This window comes from Lissotriton helveticus, chromosome 2_1 (genome assembly GCF_964261635.1).
Source record: "Lissotriton helveticus chromosome 2_1, aLisHel1.1, whole genome shotgun sequence".
Lineage (NCBI taxonomy): Eukaryota > Metazoa > Chordata > Amphibia > Caudata > Salamandridae > Lissotriton > Lissotriton helveticus.
Genome location: NC_136059.1, coordinates 84,268,294 through 84,295,899, shown reverse-complemented (window position 1 = coordinate 84,295,899; position 27,606 = coordinate 84,268,294).

Genomic DNA, 27,606 nt, shown 5'->3' with positions numbered 1-27,606 from the left:
GATATTTCAGATCCCCCTTAGATATTTCTATTTACTCTCCGCAATTCACACACTGCAGTCAAGGCTTCAATGACAGCTAAATTGTTCTTGGTTCTCGTAATGTGCTTCCTGTTTTCAAATATTCTTCCCATATAAACGGTTGACGTACAAAAATGGACGTGAGTACTTCAATGATCCATAGTAAGATGCCTGGTCAATACGATAGTTGACTCCAGACAAAGTGCTACGGTAGACGCACCGTCTCCGTATTCCCTCACGTCCACGCCGGTCTTGTAACATCTCTTGGCACTCTGTATGACGACAAGACAAGATTAAAAGAAGTGTGTTTAAGAAACGAAGAAGAAATTAGGATCTTTTTACTACATGTGCATTGATGCTTTAAACTTTATTTTGTTGCCTCTCTATATGTTATATACTGAATTTACATTACATAGCCGATCTCCTAAGGGCTGCTACATACTATTCAATAGTATCCCGTGCACCTGTGCGCAGGAGAAGAGCTTGTGTCTTTCGACCACAATGCTAATCTTTGTGCCAAAATTCTCTTCAAGCGCTCTTACACAGTTTCATACTCCTCCTCCTCCTCCTCCACATCAGACCCATCGTCTGCATTTCTTCCTTCCAATACCTGTTTTGGCAAAGTTTTGAGGACTCTGCCTTGTAGCCACAAGCTATGTTTTAAAATGGCCAATTTTCTATCGCCAACCAGAACATGCCACCTATTGCCTGCAAATAGGTTTCTTTCCAGTCTTCCCATCCCATACATGGAATCCCTGGGCTTTGTAAAAAAACTGGAAGTGCAGGTATTTATTACGTAGCCAGGACCGAACCCCCGAGACAATACGTTCTTCAATTAAATGTTCCACATGCACACTATGGTGACTAAACTACAACAGGTTCGTGAAAATAGAACTTGACCTTGCATATCACGATAAACTCCACACAAAATTACACTGGCCACTGACTTGACGTCATATCTACATCACTTCAGTAGGTCTGCGCATTAATAACTACATGTCAATTGCAGGTTAGCATCCTAGCTTCCCTAAAGCCCACTTCCAACACATTACCATTCTACAACAAGAAAACAGTACACTCATAAACATGGGATCAAGGATAAGAGAAGGGCATACTCAATACTAGTAAAATAATGTTCACAGAAGTGTCTTAAGGCTTCAATTCCATATTGATACTGGTTAGGCAGGTTTAATGTGTTTCACCTAGATGCTGTTGGGTGCACCAGTGATGGTTTTAGCTATTCACGCAACACCCACAACTTTTCTCCACATGTTGTGGCCTCACTGATCTTCCTCAAACTACCTGTCTGCTCTGCTCACCTTCTCATTGTGTCTTTGTTTATAATGTGACTGACACTGTCCCACTTTTGCACGCATTTCTCACTTTTGATCTCCTCTCGACCACATCTTGCCATCTACGCTGGGACAGCCAGAGTTCAGGGCACTCTACCTTTCAACAAACTAACGGCTGTCTCCCATTTCCCAGAATGTGGTGTAGTCCCCTAATTGTGGCATTAGGCCCACACATTAATATGTAATCCTGCAACCAATAAGGTTACAAGAAAATAGCAAGTATTAGTAAACACATACAACAAATTCCCAAATTTGCAATGAAAACTAGCACATGCACATAAGAAAATGTTTTGTAATGGAAATATGCTTCTCAAACCACCGATCCACTATGCAGCCGTAGATGTGATCATTAGCCATTTACAAACAGCCATGCGCATCAGCGTTGTTGTGATCCCACACACACACACACACACACGTCAGCACTCTTAGTTAATTGTGAGCAGCAGTGAGTATCGGCATTGTTTTTTGTCCCAGATGCACACACCAGCACCATGATGACACGGCGCAGCGTGGCTCACACTGCCTTGGTTTCCACAATGTCAGCAAAAACTCATCTGTGCCTTGACATCAGAGGTGCCATCACTTCCTTGAGGCTCGATCATGCCTCTGGTTGAAACTGCTTCACCGCTCACAACTAGGGGCCTCATTACGTTGTCGGTTGGAAAGAATTCCGACCAACTCCTTGTCAGAATGGTTTCCGACTGTCTCGGGTTTGCGGGGTCCGACCGACTGATTACGATGTTTCCGAACACCGTTCGGTCAGACTCCAGTTGACTTCAATGGGAGCATGTGTTTGGACCGACAACACAGTCTCCCATTGAAGAAAGGGGTGGTTACGGAAAACCTTACACCTGTGGTGTGCACCCCTTGGTGCCAGCCAAACTGTGGATGGTTGTACAGAGGGGTCCCATGGGTACGCACCTCCAGAGTCGGTTTCCGACAGCTGATCCATGTTGGGCAAACCGAGTCGGAAAGGCTGTCGTAATCCGTCATCGTAATACATCGGTCAGAAAATAGGTCCATAGAGCTGTACGTTTCAACTCCGACCGACTTGGAGCTTCAGAATGCCGGTCGGAAACAGAGTCGGACAAACCCAAAGGTTACCTTCCATCGTAATCGGTCGGTCAGAAATCTTTCCGAGTCGTCAGAAACATGGGTTCCGACTCAGGTTAGGAAAATCCAAATGCTGTTCAGAGCCTTTCCGACCGACACCATAATGAGGGTCTAGATGTCTGCGCTTACCCCGCGCACATGCAGGCAAACGCACCTGCACCCAATCCATAATGGTGCCGTGTTACGCCATGTAGTTATGTGTCACTCCCTGCCCTCGTTACCCTGGTTACAGTGTCAACGTCAGCAACACGTTCAATGTCACTACTTCAACGCCACCAACCAGCTGACAGCGTTCTCGCACCGCAGCTCGGACTAGGTAATGCGCCTCTTCACCTTTTTAAAAGATGCAGGTAAGCCTGGTTGGTGTCCCTCAAGCTTCCTCAACGTAACAATCACCGCATGCATCTGAAATGAGCATGATAATACTCAAGCGCCTCCGTCCTCACAGCTTCACTGAGGCTAAGTCCACCTTCTCACGCCAATCACTGCAGTTTTTTGGAGATAGCCTCACCCGTTCAACCTTACTCATCTGTGCCTGACGCACTCCAAATGCAGTCAAAGATCACCTCAAGGCATCGTTGCAAATCTCAAATCTTCCGGATAGCGGTCGCACGTCGTACACAACGTCCTCTTCAGCAGTATTCTATTAAATTCTTTCCTTCCTCAGTGTCCCTTTTCCTTCCATCCCATCTTCATTGTCACTTTTACAAAGTAGGGACACAGCTGGATGTAGTCATAGGAAGTTTAGTCAGCAGTATATAATGCCTCCTGTTAACCCCAGCTCCTCAGCACCTGCCAGCTTCCAAAGCCTCCTGGATTACAATACACTGGATCCCAGCAGTAGAAGCATCACTGTGCTAAGATATAACACCCAACACCCAGTGCTTAATTTGAACCAATACTTAATCATCAATACTTTTCATGAGCACTAGTTAAGGGCACATCCATTTTTGATATGCACGGGAGATTAAGGGGCATATTTACAAGCCCCTTGCGCCACTTTTGCGTCATTTTTAACATGGGAAAAGTGACGCAAAAATGGCGCAAGGGGCTTGTAAATATGCCTCTAAGTGATTTCCCAGAATCACAGGATATTGAGCCAACACCGAAACTCAAACCTGGTTCCCCAGCTCCGAAGTCGAAGTTCTGCCCATTAGGCCACATCCTCTCCCCACTTTCATGGTTAGTAGTTGGTTCTGCTTCAGGCAGTGCTAACAGGAGCAAGCTGCCTCCTTAGGAGAGTCACAACACTTATTGTTTTTTTTTTTTTAATTAACCATTGCCACACCCCATATTTTTCTAGGGGTCTCACTGTGTTTATGTTATGACAATTTAGAAGCCCACGCCCCCTCCCCAAACTCTCAAGGGGGCGTCATTTTACGTTGCTCCATTGAGCACGGCCCCTTTAAAATGTAGCCCTTGGAAGGGTTATGAAATGAGCATTAATCGTTGGAAGATGTACAGGGAGACCTAAATGAAGCAAAGGGATACAAAAAAGTGTAAAACACAGCAGAGAAAGAAAATCCGGCCTTTAAATGCACGGAAACTGAAGGTGGAGGGACGCAGAGCGGGGATCAGAGAGCAGAAATGCGTCGGATTGCCTTTCTTATCCCAAATAAACCCTCTGTTTATCAAGCCCCCAAAAAAGGCAAATGTAACCTCTGCGCTGTTTGTCTTTCAAAGTGGTATTTGGAAAGACAACATCGAAAATACCTTGTTTTCGCATTTGGAACACGACCATAATTTGTAATGCGGCCCCTCGGCCCGGCCACGTGCTGACTGTTTTGTCAGATAATAAAAGCAGATTTTTGGGCGCCCCTCGCCGACCTCCCCAAACTAATGCTTAGCAAAACAGAGCTGGCCCGCTGGCGGGGTGCGTGTCCCCTGGCTGCCCCGCAGTAACCCCCAGAAGCAGCAAATTAAGCCTTTCTTTCAATATTTTTGAATGATCTGCATCGTTGCAAATCAAAATCAGGCGATCTGGAAAAATCTCGTGTCGGGGGGAGCAGCTGAGCTCGCCGGCCCCCCCTGCTGCAAAGCCCAGATCCCCGGGCCCAGCCAGGAGAGCTATTTCTGGGCTCCGGGCCAGCGTCAGTTCAAGCCTTAAAATATAATATTTAAACAAATATATAAAGGAGAATGTGTTTATTTTATCTCTCTGTGACCGCCGGGATGCATCTCTTCTGGTGGCGCGTGCACCCGGCGATAGTGCGCGTGCGCGCGGCAGGGAGAGTGAATGGGTAAGAGAGGTTACATTCATTTCATTGAGCGTTATTGCTTTTTCACTCACGGCGTTAATAGCTGAAAATGGCCTTTGTCTAGTGAGGGCGCAAACCACTCTTAATTGCCCGTCTTAAAATGATAGACCAGTCCTGAAAGCATGGGAGAGAGCTGGGAGGAGGCAGTTAATGACTGTTAACACACGGTGGAATGTGGAAAGTGGCACCTGCCCCCTTACTCTAACCCTAGGCGGGAAGATCTATATTTAACCTGTCTCTGACTGCGTCATGGCGCTACTTGACTTCCTAACGCACTTAGAATACCGGGAAACACATGGACGTCAATTCACCAAAATGCCAAGGGTAGCGGAAGTGACATCACACACCCTTAGGCCTTCTCTTTCACTCACACACGTTTTCACATAAACACATAGGGGGGTCACAGCCATCGTCAATCACTCCTCCGCCCGCCATATAATGATGCCGGGCGGTGTGCTGGCGGATGCAAAGTCCGCCTGCCACGAGTACGCGACAGGTTCCGATTGCCTGGCGGACCCAGCCAGCATCCATTAACTCGAGGTGGTGGCCTAGCAGAGAAGGATGCTGCGATCTACAGGCCTTTGAATGGCGGTACCTCTGCCATTCACGGTTGGTGGAGATTGACTTTGAGGGCCCGTTGCGGGCCCCATTTTGTAGGGGCACTTTCATTTTGTGCTTAACATTTCCCTTCACCAGGTGGCAGGCACTGTGTGGTGTATGCCACATAGTGCAGGGAAAAACAAAACGTACACTTTTGACATTGGGAAGGTGCTGCCACTGCAATGTTAAAACTGTATTTTGCGGCTGCCATGATGGCGGCCGCATTGTAATCAGTAGTACGGAACCGCAGCCATGTAGGCCTGCCAGGGGTCACACCTACTACCCCTGGCGACCCCTAAATGATGTCCATGGGGGAACATCATTATGCATATGTATTCTTACACCAGTAGGATTCTGTTCTGGTGGAGAGAAACCTGGCAAAAGATAAGCTTCTCATTGAATTTTATAATTACCCATAGAGGGCCTCATTTGCAGCACTTGCTGTGCCGCCATGTTCATTGTCGCAGCCCTAAATGGATGATTTGGGCTGGGACATTGTTGTCCCCAGGGGATGGGTAGGTGGAACGCCCCTAAAGTCCTAACTTGGGATTAGATTGACTAAGTGTTGAGCGTGAACTTGCTGGATGCTTTGACATCTTATGCTGCGCTTCGGCGCTTATACAATCGTAAGCAAATCAATGCAATATTCTGCGACATAGAATTCTCCAAGCACCTTCCTAAGTTGTAATCCACAAACTTTCCTATTGGTCGTTAAACGCAATGTGTGAGATGGTTCGTATCTCTCTACAGGGGTTCTTACATTTGCTGCTGGTCCACCGTATACAACAACGGTATAGAGGCAATCATTTGATAGGATTCCAGATCCGCAGTACTTCATTAAACTCCCTCCATATTGGTGCAGCTGGCACCACTGAGTCCACCATAGACCGGCGGTGACGGCGATGCATAGCTAAGATGGGTCGACCACATTTTAGCAAGTGATTTGCCCTCCTGGTTCTTCTTTATGGGGCACATGCAAGTGGTAAATGCAAATCGGTAATCAGGGAGTCTTAAATATCCTGAGAAATGTCCTTTACTTTAAAAGAAACAAGACGATGAAAATTTGCAGTGAAAAAGCATAGTCTAACTGTCTTATGAATAATAAAAAATACAGGTTCGATGGGTAGTCGCGGCTACCCACCAATACTGTATCGAAAGTGGCAGGAAGGAAAGCTACCAACACATACGCAGATAGTGGTCCGGATGTGGCAAGAAGCCACCAGACTTTTGGGATGGGAAGGCAGGCTAATGGAAAGGACCCCGCTATGGGGCAGTGATCTGCTGCGGAAAGGAGGGAACCTGAAAGGATTTCAAAAATGGGGGCTTCTGGGCATCAACTACTTGGAGATACCTGGAGAGGACAGGCTCTGTTTACATTTGAGGCCCTGTGGGCAGAATATGAGATGGCAGAATCTGAGAGGTTTCAACACCTGCAGTTGGGGCATGTGCTGACTACACCACTGGAGTCAAGCTAGCCTGGCTGAAGACGGCTGATAGCCAGAAACCGGTCCTAGGATGCTTGATTCCGGTCCAGGGAAGACATCTGAACTGGGTTTTTTAAAATTTTTATTTATTTATTTTATGCGATTTTATATAGCGCAAACTTTACCCGAAGGTGTCAGAGCGCTTTACATAAGAACCAGTTGAGAAACATAAGGATTTAGGATTACATGTGTTACATAAAGGATACAAACTGAAAAAATTGCAAATGTACAAGATGTAAAGTCACACAAGGAGGAGATACAAATGAATATACTCTAAGAGTCACATAGGAATGGTAGATAGTACAAAGGTCAACCGCATATACTAGTGATTAGAGTTATCTCTATATACATAGGGAAGGGATATGACTGGATATACTCTAAGAGTCACATAGGAATGGTAGATGGTACAAAGGTCTACTGCCAATACTAGTGATTAGAGTTATCCTTATATACATATATATACAAACATAGTAGATTTCCTCAGGCAGAGTTCCATTAAGTGGAGTCGGAGGGGGGACGTAGTCACAACACCAAGGGAGGGTGGGAGGGATTCGAGGGTATGGAGAAAAGGCAAAACAGAGAGGGGAAGCAACATTTGAGGATCCTCAAGGGGGAAAAGAGGGAAAAGGGTAAAAAGACTAGGGAATGGACAAGATGACGGGTCGGGGACCAGAGAAAAAAAACGGCCGAGAACAGCAGCAAAATGGCGGGCAGGACAAAGGGAAAAGTAAAGAAGTCCATGAGAGACTGTGGTCCACAATTGCAATGCCTCAGGAGTTTCCCGTACCGGGAGCTGTAATTGTGGTCATACGATTGGTATGACCACAATTTGCTCACCAAGGTATGACCTTGGTGAGCAAAATAACGATGGATTAAACCCAGATCTGGGACTGGGGGTGAATGTTTTACTATTGTGCAACATTCCGTCCATCATCTTGTGTGTTTTGCCGCATGTGCTGAGGCAACATGTCTTGGAAGGGGAACAACTGCCAAGAATATACGCCTATAGAGGATCTGCCCCTGCTGGATCCTATGACAGACAAAGTAACCTTCCTAACCTATAGGAAACTAATGAACAATACTCCTGACCTTGAAGACTCTGAGGGAGACATGGGAGGCATAGAAGATGACAACTGGGTGGAAGCAAGCAATCCAGGGTACCAGAGAAGCAGCTATTCGCGCCCGCTTCCATCTGGTACAGCTGAGGATATTGCACAGATCCTATTCCTACAGATCGCTCATGCACTGTATTAGGAGATGCACAACAGACATGTGCACCAGAAGATGCAGCAAAGTAGGGTTTTTCTTCCACATACTTTGTGCGTGCCCTAAAATTCAACAGTATTGGAAGGGGGTAGTGAAGGTACTGACTAGAGTCACGGGTCTTGACGTGCCGTTGGAGGCGCGGTGGCAAGTCCTATATATATTGGGGGAAGAAATGGGGCCTAAATATCAAAAGACATGGCTGATGTTGGCAGCCGGGGTTTGCCAAAAGTAATATAGCAAGGGTTTGTGGAGCAGATCGTCCTCCGAGAGTGGCGGGTTGGGAGGCAGATCTGGACTGGTGCCAGCGGGCTGAGAAGGTGATCGATCAGAGTCGGGGAGGCCCGAGAAAATGGGAAAAGGTTTGTGGACATTGGATTGCATATAGAGGACAATAAAGGGGCATCATAGAGAAACTAGTGCTAGGTCCTTAAAGGGGGTTAGACCATGTACCAGGCTGTGAATGTTATAGACATGTATGCCATGAATGATGATTTGACTTTCATGGACATCGAGAATGCAACATGCTTCTCTCTTTGTAACACCAGCCGTGATATTAATTGTTTGAACCTGTCAGTATATACTGAGCAACTGTTTAGTAAAAAGAGTTAAAAAAAAGTTAAAACACAGGTTTAGCATGAATCCTCATTCAGAGATACATGGGCAGGCAGCAGTTTGTTATACATTCTTTTCTGTCCACAGCGCCATTTGGTAGGATTTATAGAATCCTGTCCTTTTAATATAAAGATTGTTATTGCTTGAGGTGTTAGGGGGGGTCCAACCCCATGCTATGAGGGGCCATCTCACAAACCCCGTTTATAAATTATATTTTTTATAATCCCTGGTGTCTACTGGTGTTTTCTGTACTCTGAGGGATGTAATTGGGGGTATAAAACTCAATCTGCCCCCACTAAGAGCAGTAGGCTCTTAGTGAGGGGGGTGGTAGATGCGACCCAATGCGATGATGGTCCAGACCAGCCACCCATTCATTAAGCATGTATTTATTTTTTTATCCCTGGCTTCAAGGGTGTTTTCTGCATGTGGTTGGGGCAGATTGGAGCAAATCCTCAATCTGCCCCTCAGGCAGGCAAAAGACTGTTAGTGCTTGGTGGTGTAGGAAGTCCAACCCCATTAAGGGGTGGCCTCCTAACCCCATTCTTCAATAGCGTGTTTGATTTTTTTGTTCCTGGTGTCTAGTGGTGCTTTCTGCCCCCCTGGGGAGGTGCTGAATGGGACCAAACTCCCATTCTGCCCCCCAACCCCTCACCCGTTGGCTCAAAGAGACCATTGCACCAACAGGGAGAGCAGGCGGGTACTCCCCCTGAGAATAAAAATCCTAATGGTGGATTCCTGCTTGGTGAGCTCGGAGCCAACAATCCTCTAGCAGGAATCTGTCTGAAAGGGGTACAGTTGTAAAGGGGAAGTACTCAGATGAGGGTACTGTGCCCCCCAGTGCGTTTATGCCTGAAACCTGCTTTCGGTTTCAATTTAAAAGATGTCAGCGCGTCAGATGCCTTCAGATCATCATTGTTGGGAAATAGAATGCCTTGGGCTAACGGGGGATCCTCTCCCCCGCTATTTCATATGAGGGCAGGGCTGGGGTTTCTGGAAAAGCCCCTTAGCGTCAACTTCAGGGGGTGTCCCAGTCCCAGCTGCCAGGATGGGATGATCTTGTCTTCTGCATTCTTTATGTAGTTTTGAGGACACAGGCTAGCGATTAAAGAGGTATGATTTTCAGTGGCGGCTGGCATCTACACGGGGTCGGGGTCGGTTGCACGCAAAACTAATATTTAAAAAAATACCTGAAGACGAACATGATATCCTCCGCTCCGGACCTTTTCTTCTAGGAACTGGATGCTGCAACTCCCTTGACCAATCCCAACGCTGCCCTAACCAGCATCAGAGCAACAACATAATTGGAGGGGGCAGCCTCACTCGGCACTCCACAGCACTCTGGAGGCCTGCACCTGCTCTAACCCAGCTGTCTAAAGAGAGCTGGGTTAGAGATGTTTAAAGTGCGTATTTGTGGCTGGGCGTCGCAAGACAGCCGGCCAAAAAAACATGCACACTTTAAACAGATGTAAAACATTTAGAATTTGGACCGGTGTGCCTGCTCACTGCCAGTGACCTGGACAAAGAAGGCATGAAATTCCTGACATTGGATCCTAAATTCAAAGCTGTTCCGAATAGGGGTCCTCAAAATCCTTAAGATGTCCCTGTGTGCAGCTCCTTTGAAACTCCCTTCACCTTCCAATTCGCAGTGAGCCACACAGAGACTTTCCTGGCTCCCTGTCTACCTTTCCTGCATTCTAGCTGCCTTTATTGGAATGAACACCCTGTAATAGGCCTGGATTAGTCCCAGATGTAGTCCTCAGGTTACTGAACTCTCTCATACTCAGACTTTGGGCTGCAAAACTACATGTTCAGTACATTGAGGTTACTATGGGTCACCTCTGTATTCCAGCAAACCTCTAGTCTTTAAAATGTTTTGAGTTTGGATAAAATGTGCCTGAAATGTAACTTTTGATTGCTGGGTAATAATTGCGTGGGGACTAATTCAGATCAAGAGTTTGTTTCACACGTTATCAGTTCTTTCATATAGCCTTATAGCCCGCCGTAGAGGGCTATACCGGCTATTAAAGGCCCTCTCCAGCGTTAAAGGCCCAAGCCGAAGGCGAGGGCCTTTGACAAGGGAGAGGGACTTTAATAGCCGGTATAGCCCAGCTACGAAGGGCTATAAGACTATTAGAGCATTCTGCCACTAGAGGGCAGAATGTTCTAACAAAAAAGAACAAAGCCTTATGGGAGCGTGAGGGATTGGAATCCCCTCAGGCTCCCTGAAGCCTTTGTTCACAGCCAGAGCTGTGAACAAAGAAACATTGGAATGTTGGAGCTCCAGGCTCATACCAGTCATTATAAGACCGGAGCACATCATTGTTTTCAATGGAGCTCCCAACATTCCAATGTTCTAATATACCTTTAAGTTGTGCACATGTCTGTGAGTCGCCCTTGATGGGAATCAGGGGGTGCGATGCCTGGCAGGGAGAGGGAATTGCTCTGTGCACCATGTGGTCAATTAAAACAACCTTAACAGAACTGGGCCATTTTACGGAGATTAGGCTTCTTCTGGCAGATGATAGAGGACTGGGAATGGGTATTTAAAGCTTGCAGCCGCACCTTCTTGTAAATTAGCTTCCAAGATGTTCCCACGTGGGAGAGATGGGGCACAGGTCAGCCTCTGGTCACAGTCACCAAAGAGGATTCCTTTAAAGTGTGAGAGAGAAGACACCAGGCCTGGGGTAGGCAAGGCGAGCCCAACTCCTTGAGAGAGGTGTGCTGTCATTAGAGAGGCAGCTGTCTTGTCAGGAGGTCTTAATTCTCTTTGGAGTGCAGAAATGTTTCACCTTCAGTCTAAGTCCCCAGTCCTCTAAAGCCAAGCTGAGACTAAGGAGGGAAGGCTGCAGTGCTGGAGGGTGTGGCAAAGCATCACACATCCTCATTTACTATTGTACTGTTCTCTGTACGCCTTACTTAGGTGGTCAAAAGAAATATACCAATTGTATATTAATTGTAAAACTCAGAAATGGAAAATATGGGAAAAACAACATCACTCATTATTTATCACTCATTGTATTCACATCACCATCATGTGGAAAGTATCGTGGGGGACTACCACTGTTATATATTTCTCTTATGCAGCCAAAGAATTTTCATGCCGCTAGTGGGTGTTGTGCAATCCAAAAAGTTGCACAACACCCACTAGCAGCATTACTTTTGACCAGCAAGCATATGTACAACAATATTAGTATATCACCGATCAAGATGACGTAGGGATCGTTCTTTTTTGTTTCTGAGGAAGAAAGCCAGGGGATGGCTTCTGAAACATGTCGACCCTGTAGAAAGTGACTCATTACAGTACACCATATACACCTCCCCATTTTTTACTATTTCCAGCTAGGGAAGGCAATAAAAGTATTTTTTCCACTGGCAAGGGAATTTTTTAACTATTGCACATATTTTTCACGACCCTACCACCCCACACACTACACATAATCACGAATCACGAATAAAAGGGCTCCCGCGTCTACGTAGGTCGTAGCACGCCCCGTCCCGTAGAGGGACGGGAAGACCCCAATGATGAAGCACGACACTGAATCAGGTTTCAGTGTGTGAGGGGTATTTTACAATTTCTAAAGTATTGTCCTTCCAACACAAAAGAGAAGGTGCTTGTTTTCTCACACCATCCTTCATTTGTTTAGAACTTGACTTTGATTAGCACATTTAATTCACTAAATATATCTAGAAAAAGGTGGTAGAATCCTTATGTTGTATAACAGTAAACAAGAAATATTCATTGTTGTTGGCGTTTTAGTTATGAAAATCTATGTCAAAGCCAATAGGCCTGTTCTTTATGCTTAGAAAACTTAAAGTTGTTGTTTATTATTGATATATTGTGTATCGCCAAAGGCTGTGGGTCTGTTTAGGCCTGGCCTAGAGGCAACTTTAGCTGACCCCCCAGCCTCATGTTATAAAAAACATATAACTATAACATTCATACATATAAACATACTCAAAGGGGCTTGAGGCCTTCTTCATCAGATAGTCTGTTCAACTGTCATTCATCTTTGTATCTAACACCACAGTATACAACATGAGCTATGGGCCTGCCCACCCCAGCCATTGACTTTCAAGTTGCATGAGTTATGGCATTTTGCATGACCACATTGGCACATTCACCTAAAACAGAGTGCACTTCAGTGTCAGGGCTAATAGTTTCATTTTGTAATCTTTCTTTCTTATTTTATATTCACCCTTTTGCTTTTAAACTATATCTTCAGGTATAGTAATTCAAAGCCCATAGCACTTTCCTTTGTACCAATAACAATTATATATTTTTGTGTCACATTCATTTTTCCTACCTACCTACTAGAAAGCACCTGTACTATGAAAATACAATTATACACTATTGTTACTTCAAAATGTTTGCTCCAAGCATATGGACATCATGTGTATGTAGCACCAGGTGTCATTTATTTTCTGTTTTTCATTTTTAGGGTATATGATTGCAATAAAAAAATATTAATAATACAATTGCACCACTTGGCAAGGCCAGGCCAATGCTGTGTCAATGCAAGTTTTTACACTGTGAATGCCCTTGACAAAGACAGTATACCTAACTTTTAATATTTGCATAACTTTCAATAATATTCTACGGGCATATGTAGAGGAATTGGTCTAGTCTTGGTTGTAAGGGTTAGTTGTCCACTGTGGCCTTGTATAGAGTATATGTTTTACACCCCAAATATTTTCTGAAACTAATTCCTCAGATAACAAAAATCTATGCTACACAAAACCAATCCCAAATAACAAACCACCTCGACCACGACATCAAGGAAAAGGGCCACACCTCACCTGGAGACCCATCAACATCCCATCTAAAGACACCCTTAATCCTCGTGTCACATAAATATATACACACAATCAGAGGTGATCTCATCATTTTTTTCATGTCTGAAACCAGAGCCACCATAGAACCCATTTCTTCTCTCATTTATTCATTGATTGTCGGCCACTTGTTAAGTTCTTCTCTGGCACAACTGAGATAAGAAATCACCTTACAACAATGCACTAAAGTGCAAAGACCAATTTAGCTCCTCAGAATCTTCCTACATGGGCATCCTTCCTGGGAGCACACACATCTTTTTTTCAGCTGCCAAATCCCTGTGATTTGCTATTGACAGACCTTAAACTTTGAAGCCTTTACGCTAAATAACTAAAGGTATATTTGACTGGCTACCTTTCCTGGGTGGACCACTGTCACACAATAGGACACGTGACCGGTCATTCAAGCTGTGGTGTTTCATACATGGACAGAGGAAGGGATATTTCATAAGATTGCCTGAGACCATTCTTACCCCTCTCAAGAGAGGTCTCCACGCGGCAAATATCCTAGTCCTGGGGGTCATGTCACCATCTCCTCTTAGACCTTTGCTGACTAAAAACAGGAATGTCATTCAAATTTATCTGCATCACTTACAAACCCATACTGGATCACCAAATGCCTTCCAAACACAAGAGGCTGAATATTGCAGTGGTCTTACCGAACAAGGAAAACGTTGCAACAAGTCCTAAAAATCCCCACATCGTCAAGCATTTTCAATATTAAATTTGCCCCATGCCTACAGTAAGGAAAATGGAAATAAAGTGAAAACTTTATTAAACTTGAAACAAATGAGGAAAGATATATTTATGTTAAATACTCATAATTTAAATTATTTTATCTATATTTACGTTTATTTTAAATGTAGAAAAACAAAAGCAAAGCTACAGTATTATTAGCTTAATTTACATTTAAAAATAAACAAATCTAAATATATTAAATGAAATAAAAATATTTTACTGAAGTTTACATTAAAACAAAGCACACCTAAAGTAAAAAGATTTTTTTTTTTGATTATATATTACACATTTTTAAAAGTCATGCACCAGCCTCAAAGTCAGGCTGGTTGGGTCTTTCCACTGTTATATGTGAATTAGCATCACTGTGGCCTCTAAATGGCGCAGTGGGTGCAATCAATTCTAAATGAAACGTAGGTAGACGCTTCCAATTTAGCCCGTTGGTGTGGCTATTTGCAACTTCGGGGCCTATTCCGATGTCGGACAGATCTGAGTCCGTCCGACATCGGTCAGTAGCCGTAACCGACCGGCCTGCTGTGGTCGGTTACGGCCCTGCAAGTACGATGCGACCAAACACTGTTCGGTCGAACCCGTATACTTCACAATGAGAGCATGCATCCCGAGTGGAATGCATGCCTCCATTGTGAAATGCAGGGGTGCAGTTCATCCCTGCACCCTGTGGCCGGCACCCGAAGGACACCTCAGTTTGGATCCACCTAAATGGAGATCAGTCTTTAGCCTGCTCTAATCAGAACAGTCCAGCCCGAACTGAAACCAAGCGATACATGGCTGAAGAGCCTTAACTAGGGTGTAACCCGTCCTCGGTTGCTTATGTTCTGGTTCAGGGAGGACCTGGCCTGATAATTCAGGCTGGACTGTTCCCATGAGGAGCAGGATTAAGATTGATTTGCATATGGCTGGGTCCCAACTGAGGTGGCATGGTGGGTGAAAAATGACGTCTTGGGGTGAGGCCCGAGCGATTGCCAGTGGCTGAGATTACTTCAAGAATTCCATCCATCGCCTTGTTGATTTTGTTCCAGCACCTTTAGATGGACAGTAGATATCAGTAACAGAGGCATAACGGACCACTCAGCTTGTCAGCTCGAGGGTATGCGTATTCTGGTAGGGCTGGCTTTTCCACTGAGACCACTCTTCTCGGTGTGTCGGAGACCATCGGAAGACAGGTGGACAATGGGGAGACAGTGGCACTCATCTTACTTGATTTGAGTGCCGCATTCGATACTGTCTCCCACACCATCTTATTGTCCACCTTGAAATCTGTGGGTGTCGATGGTTCCGCCCTGGCCTGGATTGCTAATTTTCTTTCTGATCGCACTTTTCAAGTCTTTTCCTCTACTTCTGTTTCTTCAATACTCCCTTCCCCTCACGGTGTTCCCCAAGGGTCTATTCTCAGCCCTCTTTTCTTTAATCTGTATGTGAGACCCCTTGCATTCTTGGCAGAACAAGCTGGTCTCACAATTTATTCTTATGCTGACGACACACAAATCGTCTACTCACTCTCCACCAATAAACATTCTCCTACGTCCTCTCTTCAGTCCGGACTGAAACATATATCTGACTGGATGTACAAACATAAATTTAAATTAAACGGGGACAAAACCGAACTGCTCCTGTTTGGTCCAGATACTTCACTCTGGGGCCCGCAACATTGGCCTCCGGAGATGGGCCCTATTCCTATTCCATCTGTGACAGCCCGCAACCTTGGGGTCCTCCTTGACAACCAGCTATCTTTTAAGCAACACGTTGTAAAAGTCTCCGCCACCTGTACTACCATCATCAGGTGGCTGAGGAAAATCACGTGGATGCTGCCAGCTGACACCCTGAGGACTGTAGTCCAAGCTCTCGTCATCTCACGCATGGACTATGCGAACATTCTACTCCTGGGTGCTTGTAAGGAGGTAATAAGGAAGTATCAGGTGGTACAGAACATGGCAGTTCGTCTTATATGTAACTTGCCTGCCAGATCCTCGGCCACGATTCACCTGCGCAAACTGCACTGGTTACGAATTGAAAGCCGAGTGAAATTCAAAGCACTCTGCTTAATGCATCATATTAAGACCTGCAAAGCCCCGAAATACCTATCCTCTCTGGTGCAGCAATATGTTCCCCCCCGCACGCTAAGGTCCTCTACTCAAAACAAGTTTTGGATACCTCGTGTGAACAGAGCTAAAATGGGTGGACGTTCGTTCTCCTTGTTAGCACCTTCTTTATGGAATTCGTTACCTCAAATCTTGTGTTCCGAAATGTGTTACCTGACATTCCGCAAAGGAATTAAAACCTGGCTTTTTAACATTTAATCTGCTGTTTCTTGGTCCTCACTTCTTGCTTACCCTTTTGTTTGCTTTAGCGCCGGGAAACCTCCGGGTAGCTGCGGGCTTAATAAATGCAATTATAATAATAATAATAATAATAATTCTGATGGGCCCCCACACAATCCCTTGCAAGGGGCCCCTACGATTTCCTTATGCCACTTAGCAGTAGACTTTTGCTTGAGATTATAGATCATGTTTGTGGCATTTTACATCAAATATTAATTCTTCTGTAAATTTATTAGGATTGGTTAGGCTTGCATTGAACATTTATGGTAGAATGAAGCTTTTACAACACCTTGACAACTCTGTTGCAAAATCCCAGCTTCCACAAAGCTGAGAAATCCCAGAAAGTTCTATAGTTTCTACTTTTTGAGCCTGCTTATGAAGTATTGAGGGTGCAAAACTGTATTGATAATGTTTGAGTTTGATATTCACAAATGTAGGGACTGGTGTTAAGGCAAACCTTGCCCTTCCTTCATGGAAGGCCCCTTCAAAAACAAGCAGGCGAAAGGGAAGAGGCGAGTATAGTGTATAGAGTATAGTGTTCAAAGAGGAACTGAAATGATGGGAAATATTGGGTTAGTGGTGCTTTCTAGGAGAAGGGACTCCTAAAATGAAAAAAATCCTAACTTTAATACTTTTGGTATTCACAGAAGGCATTTAGGAGTCCTAAAGTGAATAGTGAAATGAGTAAGTGCCTTCTGTGAATATCAAAATGAGTAAGTGCCTTCTGTGAATACCAAAATGGTAGTAAGTTTAGGATTTTGTCTTAAATTAGTTGTGTGAATCGAACCCAATATACAGGCTTATGACATTACAGAGCCACCCGGCATGCAAATGTCTAAACCGTGCTAAAAAGTCCTCACATAATTTTGTATCTTCTATTTTAGCCAAACGAGCTTTTAAACGATTTCTAAACACGTTTCCAAATTGTATACATTTACTAGAGAAATGAGAATGTGTTATGCTAGACTTAGCCTCATGCCTGTCTGCACCCTGAGCCCCATGAGAAGCCGGTTCATTAATTATTTGATCAAAGAGGCGGAAAGAGGGTTGCTGATAGCTCTGGATCTTGGCAGGCCTGGGGGGGGGTACATAATAGAGCTCACAGGACCAGCCACCATAAACCACAGTAGCACTCAGGGCTTGGCCAAGTGAGGCCTCCCACTCAACTCACCAGGGGAGAGCTGGACCCAGTCCTGGGGCCTTCTGTTGACTCCCACGCCTCTGACTTACCAAGAATGTACATCCTGCGTTGACCAGTTCAACTCATTTCACGTGGACTCGCCCAAGGTATACTGTACCACGTTTAATAACCAATTAAGACTGAGTCATGTGTGGGGGAGTTCACCCTCGCGCCAAGCCACAGCTCACGGAGAGGCCCGGGTCACACAAGACTTGCATTCAGCTGCGATTTTTCAAACTAACCAGAAACCAGATGTTTGTTTCCACAAAGGCAGAAAGTTCATCGGTTCAGATGTTGATAACAAACTCGTGCAAGAAGGACTGCAGTGTGTCCTGGGGCGCCAGGGAGGGCTGAAGGAGCAACAACGTTGTATCTGGAAATATGACCTGCTAATAATCCAACTTTAGCATACGACACGAATTATAAATCACACAAACACTCCAAAAAAGTTCCAAACTACAGTCTAAGTTGAGTCATAACAAACACACACACTGCAGCGACCTGTTCACTCTGAGAAGAATGGTGGCCCCTAACCACAGATCTAAATGTGGTAAATTAAGTATCTGCTCCCCTCACACATTTCTACATTAGAAAAGTAAGAGGTTGAAACTGCACATTTGAGCTGGAAAGCAGCACCATCTTATTACAGCCACAAACAATTCACAATTTGCTTATTTTCAACGCTGTACGTTCAACTGTACTTTTGCAGGGTTGCGGCATGTGATTTTATGCCTATAAAGGCCCCACAAATTCCATCCTCACTGGATCCCCCATGCATATAATTATTGTGGAAGGTTCATATACATATTAGAAGAAGTCTTGCTTGCTCAACTCATCTGAGATAGTCCTCCATTATATCATCAACAGAGCTGCTTTGTCATTCGTCGCAGAACTGCGCATGAGCCTTCCGCGGCCACAACGGATACTTCATGAAGCTGAGTACGTAAAAGGTGTTATTATCACCAAAATGGACGACTTATGGAAACAAGAGCGGCTGACCTACTGTTAATTAACCAACCATACCTGATCTCTGAGCTATCTTACAGTGACCCAGTAGATACTTCATAGTACACGGCAAGGTGTATGGTGGTGGTGTAGGAGGTGCATTGAGAGGTGATGCTCGGCTGCATGTGTCTGGTGGACCAGATCAACATCACTTCCAGAGTTGCCTCACTCTAGGGTTGCCACATGCTAGGGCTGCCTCCTAGTCTCATGACATCATCACACTGTGTCTCCAGTCCTGGGACTTTTTTCATAGGACCTCAGGTATTCTAGGTGGGGTGGTATTGCCGCACTTCCATTGAGTCAACTGAACAAAGGGAGCTGATAACAAGAATTTGCAAACAAAGCATGAAAACATGGTGCCCCAGTATTACCCCATTCAAGAAGCCAGCTTGTCAACAGCATCCTCCCACTCCATTCCAGGTTACCTGCTGCAAATACAAGCTGACTGGACTTCATGGCTTACTGAAGAAGGCTCTAGGCTCTATCGACTCGTGATGATCTCAGCTGCCGGTGCATGGAAGTCCAAAAAGAACCCAAGAGGGAGAGTTGAGGTCCTCCATGATGCCCCAGTGAGATTGATGATGATGCAACTGGTAGCCCATGCTTGTTTCTCTTTTGCACCAGCCATGTTTACAGTGGTTTGTAAGCGAGAGGCTACGCGAGGGCTTGACTTATGAGCTTATCTGCAGTACCCTACATGTGTTCCAACTCTGCTTAAGATGTTACCGAAAGAACACTGACACTACCAAAAATGCATTTTCTGTGACCTCTCTTCATGGCCAAAGCCCCCTGCAGTGACATACCACATCTTTACATGCACCAGACATGCTCAGCAGGCTCCACAGTCCAACACTGCCCAATAATTCTTCCTCCTGCCTCTTCACAGCCGGCTTTCACACTCCCGCCACTGAGCGTCAGGGGTGGCAACCTGTGAACCAGCTCCTACTCCTATTCTTATATGCCACTCATGCACCCTACTTTCATATTCTAATCGGACGGAGCCTGTGTGCAAATGTATTTTGTGGTGTCCACCCCATACTCTGTTCATAGTGCTGCAATGTGTTACTTTGCGTCAGGTATGTATCACCCAAGGTTTTTGATGCAAAACCAATCAACTAAAAAATGTAGACAGGGTTTTGCGTAAAAAAAAGAACTCTCTTTTGAAACAGATGCTATCAAGGAGAAATGGTTTTATTTCTCATTTCTCTTGCAACTTTGCATCTGTGTTGCTCTGTGCAGCACACATAATAGGTGGGAACAATTATAAAGTTACTGTAAGCATAGTAATTTATTCTGGAAGGGTACTCTTTCAGTGCAAAACCTATACTAGACTTACGATTCTGTACATGGAACTCGGCAGCATGATTGGGCACGTGTGCTAGGGAGAGAGGAGGAGAGTGCCATATAAAAGGTGAAAGGTAAAGCGCTGCAGTCCAGAAGGACACTTGCTCAATTTTAAAGTTATTTGTTTGCGTGATTGGCGCTACTGGGTCGCGCCTATTAATTATTATTTTGCCCATTTTACTTGCTCGTGGCTCTTAGCCGCTTTAATTTTAAAATTAAATCGCCGCGCTGTCTGAGAGGGTAACGGGGACTGTTAGGACATTGCTAGCACCTAAATCTGGAAACACTCACCGCTGCTTTAGCGGGCCTTTAGCTGCTTCTTCCTGCGTGGGGGACATCTTGAATGAGGTAGTGCCGGTTTGCGGCAGACATCTTGGGTAGCAGGCTAGTTGCTGGGTGACGTGTTAGGCACACAGGAGCCCATTTAAACCTACTATTATGCTTACGCGCAGCGTATGCGCGCAGCGGGCGCGCCATGGGCACGCCAGAGGCTCGCCTGAGGCAAGCCCATCTATGCCCATCCAGGACCAGACGGGACCCGGGGCCAGAACCCCTGGTCCGCGCATCACTTATGGCAGAGGTGAGCTTCTGGAAATTAACTTGCGATGCTCACCACCTGAGGAGGGTAGCGAGGCGGCGCTCCGACAGTCAGGACTATGGAAGGCTCATGATAAAAATCGTGGCAGGGCTCTCACTCATAAAGCTGGGGTTGTGCACTTTGGATTGCTAAACACACGCTCTCTCCAGAAACATTGTGGAGAGGTGTATGCACTGCTGGAGGATGGGGAATTCGACGTACTGGGGATCACGGAGACATGGTTGGAGGATTCCTCGCTACCGGATCTGGTGGCGGCCCTACCGGCAAGCTTCTCGGTCCTACATCGCAACAGAGCGGGAGAGAAAAGAGGGGGAGGGGTGGCACTTTTCTTCACTGACCATATGCGTGGAGAAACAATCTTGGCCGAGGATATAGGCGGGGCGGAGGTTCTAGGTGTTAAACTTAGACTGGGGACAGATTGTTTAACTGTCCTGGTAGTTTACCGTCCTCCCTGGGCCTTGCCGGAGTTCCCGGATTTATTTCTGAAACTGGTGCAGGACATGCGCTCGAGGTTTGATAATTTGGTCATCCTGGGAGACTTTAATTATCACTGGGAACTTACCCCAAGAGAAGGGCAGGCTGGCCATATTGACGAGGCATTATCCTCGCTAGGTTTAATTCAGCAGGTAAGGGGACCGACACATGTGAAAGGTCACACGCTCGACCTAGTCTGGTCGTCAATACCGGTACAGGGACCGACAACCTCACAACCGTGTGTCTGGTCGGACCATTACTTACTGAAGGGAGATCTCCTGATGAACTTGCTTAAAACGAAACCGGCAGAAGGCCAGAGGCTGGTGAGGAAATGGAAAAACATCAATGGAGGAAAGTTGCTGGCGCATCTTTCAGCGAATTATCCTCAGACCCGTTCAGTTGACAATCCTGATGCCCTCTGTAGTATCCTAGAGGAGAGGCTTCGAAGTGCGGTCGATCATGTGGCGCCAGCACGTAGGGTCAATTTAGTGAATAGAGGCCGGAGGTCCCCTTGGTACAACGACTCCCTAAGGGAGAAAAAGAGGGTCGTGCGCAAGATGGAGAGAGCTTGGCGCAAAGCCTATGATACTAAGGCGAGAAGCGTCTATTTGCTTGAATTAGCGAATTACAAGCGGGCAATAACAGCTAGGAAGGCAGACTTCTATGAGGAAAGGATCACCACAGCTATAAATCCTCAAAAGGAAGTCTTCCGAGTCCTAAATGAACTCAAGAAAGTAAAAGAACAAAGGCCGGAGTTCACTCTAGAGGACTGCCAGAGATTTCAGAACTTCTTCACTAGCAAAATTGAAGATCTTAATTCGGAAATTGCCTGTACTCCCATACATGCTTGCCCCCCACTGACCACGTCGGCTAAAAAACTGGTGGTTAGACCTCTGGATCTTCTTCCGCCCATAACGAAAGAGGAACTGCCCCGGCTCACTGGGAGAGTTAAGTCGGGCTCCCAGGCAGACCCTTGTCCCCCTGACGTTTTCAAACTGACCATGCCAGGAATAGAAGAGGAGGTGCTGAATCTTTTGAACTCCTCTCTAGCATCAGGAAAGGTTCCTACTGCCTTTAAGGAAGCAAGGTTGATCCCTTTGCTAAAAAAGCCTGGGGCAGATGTGAAATGCCTAAAAAACTTTAGGCCTATTTCCCAGATCCCTTTCCTGGCCAAGGTGTTGGAACAGCATGTTTTGGCCGCCCTCTCTGACCATCTAGAAGGGAACGGCCTGTTGGAACCAAACCAATCAGGGTTCCGTGCAAATCACAGCACGGAACTGGTCATGTTGTCCATCATAGATGAGCTCCGAAATAGGGCAGACAAGAGGATACCCGGCGCCCTGGTGCTGTTAGACCTCTCCGCGGCGTTTGACACGGTTGTCACAAACAACTGCTGTCGCGGATGAGAGACCTCGGCATCCAGGGCACAGCCCACGCCTGGTTTGTTTCTTTTCTACAAGGGAGGACACAAAGAGTTCAGTTGGGAGAATTGCTCTCCACTGCAACACCAATCTCTTGTGGAGTGCCACAGGGGTCGGCTTTGTCGCCCCTGCTGTTCAACATATACCTCCGACCATTGATTGCACTCCTGAATCAAATGGATTGTCAGGTATATAACTATGCTGATGACACCCAAATCATTATCCAAATGGATGATGCACCTGGGGCACCAGCAAATCTGCAAACCATCTTGAAGCAGACAGCTAATTGGATGTCGCTGAACTCCCTAAAAATTAATCCGGACAAGACGGAAGTTCTACCTGTTACCATCGCTGGTAATCCATGGCATGATGGATTCTGGCCGAGGGAACTTGGACCGCCCCCGGAGCCGGCAGTGGCTGTAAAAAGCCTTGGCATTTATGTGGATAACAAGCTTTCCATGCGGAAACAAGTTACCACGGTGGTAGGAACCTGTGTTGGCATGCTTCGTCAACTTAGGAAGATCGCGCCATTATTGTCCCATTCCACCCTGAGAAGGGCGGTTTCCGCTATGATCCTTGCAAGACTGGATTACGGCAACTCGCTCTATCTGGGCCTACCCCAAAAACTCCTAGACAAACTTCAGATGGTGATGAATGATGCCGCTAGGCTCATTCACAAGAAACCCAGGAGTACGCATGTGTCCCCACTTATGCGCGAGCTACATTGGCTCCCAATAAGGCAGAGGGTGCTCTTTAAAGGGTTATGCATTGCACATAAATCCCTTTACGGTAAGGCACCAAGATACATCAAGACCCGCCTGACCCCATATACACCTGCCAGGGTGCTAAGATCTGCTGAGGCAACCCTCCTCATGCAACCTCGTTTTAGATTGGCGACAGTGGGCGGTCGTGCCATCTCTAACACCCTCCCAGAGGCCTGGAACAGTCTCCCGGTGGACTTGCGCAAAGAACCTAATTTGCTGACCTTTCGGAAGAGGTTGAAGACTGTTCTTTTCCAGAAGGCCTGGGGTGGGATATAAATTCTTTGCAGTGTTTTCTTTTGGTTTCCTGCGGTGTTTACTGGACAAGCGCTTAGAGACCCCGGGGTTATATAGCGCTATACAAATCGAAAGAAATAAATAAATAAATAAATAAATATATTTGTAGATATAAAACCTATACTAGACTTACAATTGTGCACATGGAATTCAGCAGCATGATTATGCACCTGTGCTAGGGAGAGAGGAGGAGAGTGCCGTATATCTGTAGATATGATGCCGTCCTGCTCTCTCCTTCTAAGACAACGCTGCACAGCATTTTTGGCTGCTGCACTGCATTGTGTGATAATTTAGTAGATAAACCCCTAAAATGTGCTCCAAAAATGTTAAAAAAAACGAGGCATGAATGTGATAAAAATTAGGTGATATCCCAACCTATATTGGTTATCCACTGGTCAGTCTGGGCCGATTGGGTAAATTGCCTAATGTCAGTAGTGGGCATTACAGGTGGCATGCATATTTAGGAGTGGATGGCACTGTGTCAATCCTATCCTTAAAGACTTTGATAGAAAAGCAGACATGTGAGGTGAGAACATTTAGAGTGTCGCTGGTGTTGAGAGTGCTCTATACTGCAGCTGCTTTCCACCTAAACTTGAGAACTTCCCAGAGTTCTCTGCTTCTTTTTTGCATAATTTATGCCTCACTCTATACCTGAAAAGGTATTGTTTTGACTTATACTGGGTGCTCCCTTGTGTCTTGACAAAGCTATACCTCACTGAAGAGCTCTATTGAGAGCGAAACAGGTATCAGGGGTTGCTTTTATTTATTTCAGGTTGGCTTGGATGGTATTTTACTAATTCAAAGTTGTAATACTGTGCCTAGAGTGGTAAATGGCTTTGGTCATATGTTGTATTTCCTTTCCATTGGAATACACCTTGCCACATACCTTTTAACAGTGCCAGCACGGAAGCATATTAAAATTAATTAGCCTTCACGTGCCAGGCCCTTTTTAATACTTTAATACTTCTCACTAACATCACTCCAAACCCACCACTCACTGATTAACACAACCCCTTCGCGCACCACACATAGTCACCATTTAAGTGCTCCCGCATATTTCGTTGGTTAGTAGCATGCCGCACCCCGTAGAGGGGTGCGAGGACCCCGATGATGAAGCATGACACAAAGGGTCCTTTTGGTGTGGGAGGGGTATCAAAAGAACACTGAGTGCTCTCCACCATCGTGGGCACTACTCTAGACACACCAGGTGTGGATTCTTTTCTGTTTACTAAATCATCTGAGTGTGCACCTGAAGTGGATTTCGGTGACACGCACACCTTGCAATTAGGTATTTTTACCAGCTGATAATGATTTACAAAGAAATTAACGCGCAAGTCAGCAAAGCGCACACCTAATTTGTCTTCGGTGACGCGCACACCATGTTTATTTTATTGCGATTTAAAAAATTGCTCATTGAGCGCGCATTTAATTTTAAAAGTTGGTGATGTGCAGATTTTTCCGTTTTTGGGCAAATTTATTTTATAACTTCATTTCAAGATTTCAAGATTCAAGTCTCCATCTTCTTCACTGGTATTCTTATTTAAAAGTGATTTTTATAATTTTTGCATTACAGAGTTTGCACTGTAACGTTATTATACAATCTTTGTGGTCAATTATTTTGTACTAATTGGAGTTACTTATTATGATTTCTTTGTGATGCAATTATTGAAATTTTGAGAATTTTATTTGCTACATTGCTGAGATCTGCTATTTACCGTACATTTGATTTTCAATATCTACTCATTTGTTCTATCTTCTGCTTTGATTGTCACAATGTAAAATAACATAACATGTCCTTTGCCTTTTTTGTCGGAGCCTGGTGTGCCCAAGACAAAATAGAAACAATGGTTTAAAGGGTTTTCCAGTTATATAATAGTGTTAGATGGGTCAATGTTTGAACTTGTCAGAAAATTAGCACTTCTTTACAATAGTTTAGGTTTAGAAGGTCAGCGCATTTTTGACCTTTACCTGTAGTCACTCAACCTGATGAAATTGACTGGAATGTTTATAAAGAAGCAATTTCCAGACTTTCTTACTATTTTAAAGATGATACCAGTGTTGTAGTTGAGAGACACAAGTTTTACACTAGACATCAATATAAATTTGAGTCCATTGATACCTTTTTAGCAGAACTGAGAGTTTTAATTGGCACTTGCGTATTTGATGGCAACATTGATTCTTATTTAATGCAAAAATACTGGTCACAAAGGGGCAACCGGTATTTTCAATGATGCATGTAGCCCTTTGTCCCTTTCTATGTCAGCGTGGATGGCACATTGATTCTTATTTAATGCAAAAATACTGGTCACAAAGGGGCAACCGGTATTTTCAATGATGCATGTAGCCCTTTGTCCCTTTCTATGTCAGCGTGGATGGCACTGTGTTAATCCTATGCTTAAAGACTTGGATAGAAAAGCAGACATTTAAGGAGAGCAAATTTAGAGTGTCGCTGGTGTTGAGAGTACCGGGACTGCTTTCCACCTAAACGTGAGAACTTCCCAGAGTTCTCTACATCTTTTTTGCATATATATATATATATATATATATACATATATATATGTATATATATATATATATAATCCGTTTCACCAAACGCCAAACAAATGACGCGACTGCACTCCTCCCATCGGAAAGTTAAACACGGCAATCCATAGCAGTTGCAAATTAAAGATTTATTCTTAAGGCTTCAGATTTCAGTTTGGGGTATTTTCTGAAATCTGATGCCTTAAGAATAAATCTTTAATTTGTAACTGCTATGGATTGCTGTGTTTAACTTTCCGTTGGGAGGAGTGCAGTCGCGTCATTTGTTTGGCGTTTGGTGAAACGGATTATATTGCAGGGCTTCCCCGACCCTGGATTGCACCGTTGCACAAGAGTCTCGGCAGTTTGGGGATAGTGAAAGGCATATATATATATATATATATATATATATATATATATATATATATATTCACTGAAAAAACCATAGGTTATAGACCATATATAGTTAGGAATTAGCATTTACAAAACCTTGAAAATTCACTGAAAAAACCATTGGTTATAGACCATATATAGTTAGGAATTAGCATTTGAAAAACCTTATTTTACTCACACAAAACCATTGAAATTCCATATATAGTTAGTTGCACTAACTATATATCGCGCACCCGCAATCCACTGCTGATCATGTCACATATTACATCATTCATGACATGGTCAGTGACATCACTGATGACATCACTGATGACATCTCAAATGACATCACTGATGACAACATCCAGTGACTGTATGTTTCTGTAAAGTTAAAATATGTCTTACATATTGAAGAATGAGTGGATGTATAAGTGTCTGGATGAAGGATTTAGTAGGTGCGTGACTGACTGTATGAGTGAGTGATTAAATGTGTCTCACTGAATGCATGGGTTAGTGACTAAACTGTCTTAATTTGTGCATCATTATGTCTGTTGTTCTGTAAACTGCTGCATGTGTTGATCATTAGCTATACGAGAGGCTATATGTGTTATTAATTGGTTGCCCAAGTATTTCTATGGGAGATTGAGTTTGTGTGGGGGTGGCTGGAAGGTGTGTGACTCTATGCATAGTTGTGTGAGCAGTTTATTCACTAGGTGTATGAGTTCAAGAGTGCATGTGGAAACAGCTACATGGGCAGTTGACTGTGTGCATGAGTGTATTGATGAGTGAATGGATATCTCAATGCTACATGTCATAGTAAGTACATATGTAAAACACAGTACATGTGAGAGTTGGCATATATAAATAACTGTGCATGAGAGCCACTGAATGAGTGAGTGGTTGTATCGATCATTGTGAACTTGTATCAGGGATTGTATAAGAGAGTAAATATGTGTTAGTATATGTTTCAATAAGTAAGGTGTGTTTAACTGTATAGTTGAAGAAATGGAGGTGAGATTGTTTCTTTGCA